This window comes from Marmota marmota, unplaced genomic scaffold (assembly GCF_001458135.2).
Source record: "Marmota marmota marmota unplaced genomic scaffold, marMar, whole genome shotgun sequence".
Lineage (NCBI taxonomy): Eukaryota > Metazoa > Chordata > Mammalia > Rodentia > Sciuridae > Marmota > Marmota marmota.
The window spans coordinates 4,251,069-4,257,200 of NW_025999862.1; the positions used below are offsets into that span (position 1 = coordinate 4,251,069).

The window sequence follows — 6,132 nt, forward strand, 5'->3', positions numbered from 1 at the left end:
AGCTGGGAAGGAAGGAAGGGGGAGGGAGGGAGGGAGGAAGGAAGGAAGAAAAGAAAAATAAAAATTTGAACAGGTAAGGTAACTTCAAGAACCACCATTCCCCAGAGCAAAGCAAGCAAGCCCTACAATTGCAAATTTTACAGACTTGCCACCTCAGTATCCCCACACCAGCTCCTCCCAACATTCTTGCTGAATGCTCCCGGGCTATTTTAAGTAGCTTATTGGAAGGAAAAACTTCAACCTAGAATGCCCTTTATTTAGCCTTTAAACCCTCCCTCCTCTAATCAGCCCCAAATGGCCCTATTCATCTCTCCAGAACTGGACAAAAGGTAACCAGAGAACTCTGTCATTTCTTAACCAGGCTCACTCAGATAAAACTAAACACTTCTTCCTTTACTATTTCTACACAGATCTTTATCAAATCAATTGAGTACACTTACTTGTTTGCAATGCCTTCTCCACAATCTGGACTTTAGTCCCTAGAGGTCAAGCCTTGGTGGTTGTCCTCTAGGATCCAAATTGTTTTATTTGGGGTCTAAGAGGATATTAGAAAATAGCATGGAATCCCAATAATGGCAAGATTGTGTGGAATGCTCTTATCAGTAAGAAATTTAACATTAAGGATGTTACTTTGTACTTTCCAAAGGTTCATACCTACAAATGACAATTGCTGACTTGAGATAATGGATACAGTAATGTTTATTATAGGATTCTCTAGATCTGTTTGGAAATTTTTTAATAAAAAAATTGGATGTTTACTTTATTTTAATTTTATTATTATTTTTTCAGACTAGGGATTAAACCCAGAGGTACTTTACTGCTGAACTGCATCCTCAGGCCTTTTGTTTTGGGACAGGGTCTCACAATGTTGCTGAGGGTCTCCCTAAATTGCTCAAATCTGCTATTCTTCTGCCTCAACCTTCCAAGTTTCTGGGATTACAGGCATGTACCACTGTGCCAGTTTTTATTTTAATTTTTAGGTGCTGAAGATGATTTCCATTTTAAGCATACATAAGTACATGCTCTACCACTGAGCAACACTGCCAAGCCTTGGAGTTTATCTTAATAAACAAACAAACAAATAAATAAATAAATTGAGTTTAAATGGGGAAAACACATAGACTTTCCACAATGGCTCAAACAGGAATGTTTTTAAACTCTATATGAGTGTTCAAACATTTGTAACAAACATTGCATTCTTCATTTTGTTTTTTGTACTAAGGATTGAACCCAAAGAAACTTTACCACTCACTTTATCCACAGTCCTTTTTAAGACAAAGCCTGACAAAATTGCCAAGACTAACCTCAAACTTAGGATCCTCCAGATTCAATCTCCCAAATTGCTGGGACTATAGGCATATGCCACCACCCACAGCAGTTCTAGTCTTTTATTGCCCACTTCAAAAATGTCTCAAGACCTAAGCATTGGGCTAGGTGATTAACTCAGTGGAAGAGCAATCACCTAGCACACGTGACACACTGGGTCCCATCCTCAGCACCACATAAAAATAAATGAAATAGGGCTGGGTTTGTGGCTCAGTGATAGAGTGCTTGCCTACCATGTGTGAGGCACTGAGTTGGATTCTCAGCACCGCATATAAATAAATGAATAAAATAAAGACTCATCAACATAAAAAATTTAAAAAAAAAACAAATGTAATAAAGGTGTGGTATCCATTTACCACTTTGAGGTGAGGGGTAGATATAAGGATCCCTAGGCTGACTCCATCACCCACCATATTTGAGACAGTATACAACATCCTTCTCCATAACTAGGCCTTCTGGTCTCTTTCTAACTAGGTGGCAGAAATTTGATACAATAGTCCTGTTTCACTTGGCTCCTTAGAACATTCCAATCATGAATATAGTTCTAGTCTGTTTTTTCAACCGTTTATTCCCCCAGTAACTACAATTTCATCTTATTGTCTCTTGTTATTATACCTAATCATTGAAAATATTTCCAGATTTAGACTACTTATTAATAAAACTATGGACTGAATAAATATATTTGCTCATGATCTATTTGGTTTGCATTATAAGAACAAACATTTCAATACTAAGCAAGAATGAATGAATAAACATACTATGGGCCCAGTGCAGTGGCGAAGGACTGTAATCCAGCAGCTCTGGAGGCTGAGACAGGAGGATTCTGAGTTCAAGGCCAGCCTCAGCAAAGGTGAGGCACTAAGCAACTCAGTGAGACCCTGTCTCTAAATAAAATACAAAATAGGGTTGGGAATGTGGATCAGTGGTGCCCCTGAGTTCAAAATCAGTACCCCCTCCTCAAAAAAAGATACTATGGTATGTCTACCCTATACGATTCCATGCAGCCAATCAAAATACTGTGTACTAAAATGGCAAATAGTTCAAACAAATCGTGAAAATAGAAAGATGAAAAAATGTATGGAAAACAACTTCTGTGTTTGCAGAAAAAGGGGTGAGGATTGGTATATACCTAAATGTACACCTAATATATGAAAAGGCACAGAAGACACTGGTTATTGGGTGACTACAAGGAAGGACAGAAGTGGAGGAGAAAGCAGTATTTTTAATTTTCAGCACTTTTCTATTTTCTGTTTTTTCAACTGATATCTGGTCCTATTATAAAGACTACAAGCATAAAAAGTTGTTACTAAATTCAGGAAATTATATCCACCAAATTCTGACATTAAAAGGCTTCCCATAGCTGGGCACAGTAGCACTTGTCTATAATCCCAGTGTCTCAGAGGCTGAGACAGGAGGATCATGAGGTCAAAGCCAGCCTCAGCAACTTAGAGAGCCCCTAAGCAACTTAGCAAAGTCCTGTGTCAAAATATAAAAAAGGGATGGGGATGTGGCTCAATATTTAAGAACCACTGGGGATTCAATTCCTGGAACAACAACGACAAAAAAAAAAACTTCCCATAGCTAGGTACAGGGATACCTGTAATCTGAGCACCTGTGGAAACTGAGGCAGGAGTATTGGAAGTTCAGGGCTGGCCTCAGCAATTTAGCAAAACCCTGAATCAAAATAAAAAACAAAAAGAGTTGGGGATGAAGTTCACTGGTAAAGCTTTCCTGGGCGCAATATCCAGATTAAATTTACATGAAAAGATGTTTGGTTATATTAATTATAATAATAATTAAAATAACATGATCATGTTTAAACTGTCATACTGAAATAAAATAAGCTGTGTGGCAGAGCGCTTGTCTAGCACATATGAGGGACTGGATTTGATTCTTAGCACAACATAAAAATAAAGGCATGCTGCCCACTACAACTAACAAAAATTTTTTTTTAACTAAAAAAAAAAATCTACAGCTGATATGCTGTCATGGTTCAAGTTTAAATTTTCAGAGGGGGCTGGGGTTGTGGCTCAAGTGGTAGTGCACTTGCCTGGCATGCGTTTGGCCAGGGTTCGATCCTCAGCACCACATAAAAACAAAGATGTTGTGTCCGCCGAAAACTAAAAAATTAATATAAAAAAAAATTCTCTCTCTCTCTTTTTTCTTTTTTTTTTTAATTTTTTTTTTAAAGAAAGAGTGAGAGAGAGGGAGAGAGAGAGAGAATTTTTTTTTTAATATTTATTTCTTAGTATCGGGCGGACACAACATCTTTGTTAGTATGTGGTGCTGAGGATCAAACCCGGGCCGCACGCATGCCAGGCGAGCGCGCTACCGTTTGAGCCACATCCCCAGCCCTCTCTCTCTCTCTTAAAAAAAAAAAAAAAAAAAAAAAAAATTTTTCAGAGGGCAATAACCAAACTTTAATATGTACACCCCTAAATATACTCTATCATTTACATTTCTCTGGGAAACTTTTGTTCATCCTTTGGGTTCATCTTCTTCATTTTTTTCTTTTCTTTTTTTTTCCCCCACACTAGATATGGAAACCCAGTGGTGCTTTTACCAGGAAGCTACATCCCTGATCCTTTTTATTTTCAGGTAAAATAAAAATAAAATAAAATGCTGAGGGACGCTGGCCTCAAACCTGTAAATCCTCCTGCCTCATCTTCTGAGCTGCTGCGACTATAGGTATGCACCACCATATTTAGCAAATTAATTTTTTTTAACCTTTATTTTATTGATTTGTATGTGGTGCTGAGGAGGATCAAACCCAGGACCCAACATGTGCCAGGCAAGGGCTCTATCTCTGAGCCACAACCCTGCCCCTTAAATTAATTTTTTTAAAAACACAATCTGCATCTTTTTTTCTTTCTAGTTCCCTACCCCCCACCTCTCTGTTTCTTTCTTTCCTGGAATTGGGGACTGAACATAGTACCTCATGAATGCCAGGCAAACTCTCTACCATAAAGCTACATCCACAGACATTCCATGCCCTTTTGTTTTGTATGTTTATTTTTAGGTGGTGCTGAGGATCAAATCCAGTACCTCACAGGTGAAGGGCACGTGCTCTGCCACTGAGCCATAACCCCAGCCCTTCCATGCCCTTTTATTTTATGTTATATCATTTAATTTACTTTATTTGGTACTGGGGATTGAACCGAGGGAGACACTACCACTGAGAAACATTCCCAAATCTTTTTTATGTCTTATTTGGAAAAGGGGCTTTTCTAAATTGCTGAAACTGGTCTGAATCTTTAGATCTTTGTGGCCAAGCTTCCTGAGTAGCTTGGATTACAAATAAACACCAAAATCAAGCTTGCATTATTTCTTTTAGATGTCCTCCATGTATTTACGTATTATTTTAAATTCACTTTCCTTTCTTTATTTAATTCCCTGGCCCCCTCCACTTTTTTATGTGTACTAGGTTAAATCCAGAGTCTCACTCCAGCCTTTAATAAAATCCACATTTCTTGATTTATCAGAATAACAATAAAAGTTGGATACAGTGGCCACACCCAAGTTACTTTGGAGGCTGGAGGCTGAGGCAGGAGGAAATCAAGTTCAGGACTAGCCTGGACAAATTGAGAGAACTTGTTTCAAAATAAAAAGTAAAAAGCTGGGGATATAGTTTGTGGGTAGAATACCTTGGATTGAATCTCCAGTATGGAAAAGGGGGTAGACCACAACAGGTTGAGATCACAGTCCAAAAATCAAGAGTACAAAAACAATCAACAAGTTGGATACAGTGTTGTACACCTGTAATCTCAGAAATTCAGAAGGCTGAGGCAGGAAGAGCACAAAGTTGAGGCAGGCCTCAGCAATTTAATGCGACTCTGTCTCAAAATCAAAAATAAAAGGACTGAGGAGGCAGGCGTAGGGTAGTGGTGCACACTTATAATCCCAGTGGCTTGGGAGCCTCAACAACTTAGCAAGACCCTAAGCAAATCATCAACATCCTGTCTCTATATAAAATATAAAAATATAAAAATAAAATATAAACAGGCTGGGGATGAAGCTCAGGGATTAAGCACCCCTGGGTTCAATCTCTGGTACCAAAAAAGAAAAATAAAACAAAACAAAAGCCTGGCAATGCAGCCTAGTGTATAGTACCTCTGGCCTCTATTGCCAGTTAAAAGAAAAAAGTAGGTGTTGGGGATGTAACTGAGTGGCAGAGAGCTTGCTTAGTATGTTTGAGGCCCTGAGTTCAAACCCCAATATCACACACACATAAAGTCAGAAAGAAAAGAAAAGATGATATTATAAGAATATAATACCAGATCCATCTGGATGAGATGTGGGGAAGTGAACTGACCAAAACAAATTCAGGTTACAATGAAGGAAAAAGACTCTTAATAACAAGTATTTAGAATGTCATATCTTCTAGACTGACATTACTTAAGATAAAACACCAAAATATATGTTGCCATAATCTTTTTAAAAAATATTTTTAGTTACAGATGGACAGAATACCTTTATTTTATTATTTTATTTTTATGTAGTGCTGAGGATTGAACCCAGGGCCTCATACATGCTAGGCAAGTGCTCTACCACTGACATAACCCAGCCGCTATTGCCACAATCTTTACATATATTTCATACGGCAAAGAAAATGCCACTTATGAACATGAAACCATGCCAGGCATTGTGGCACAGACTTGTAATCCTGGGGAGGTAGGAGGATCACAAGGTCATAATCAGCCAAAGCAATTTAGGGAGACAATGTCTCAGAATAAAAAATGAGAGAGGGTGGGGGGTGGAGGGGGTGGGGCCTGGGGTTGTGGCTCAGCAGTAGAGCAATCAACTTGC

General features: G+C 38.5%; 1 protein-coding gene across 15 annotated transcripts in view; it reads right to left on the reverse strand.

The window, feature by feature from the left end:
* Window positions 1–6,132, reverse strand: part of Tet1 (tet methylcytosine dioxygenase 1) — a 130,272-nt gene that overhangs the window by 62,510 nt on the left and 61,630 nt on the right. The window lies entirely within an intron of this gene.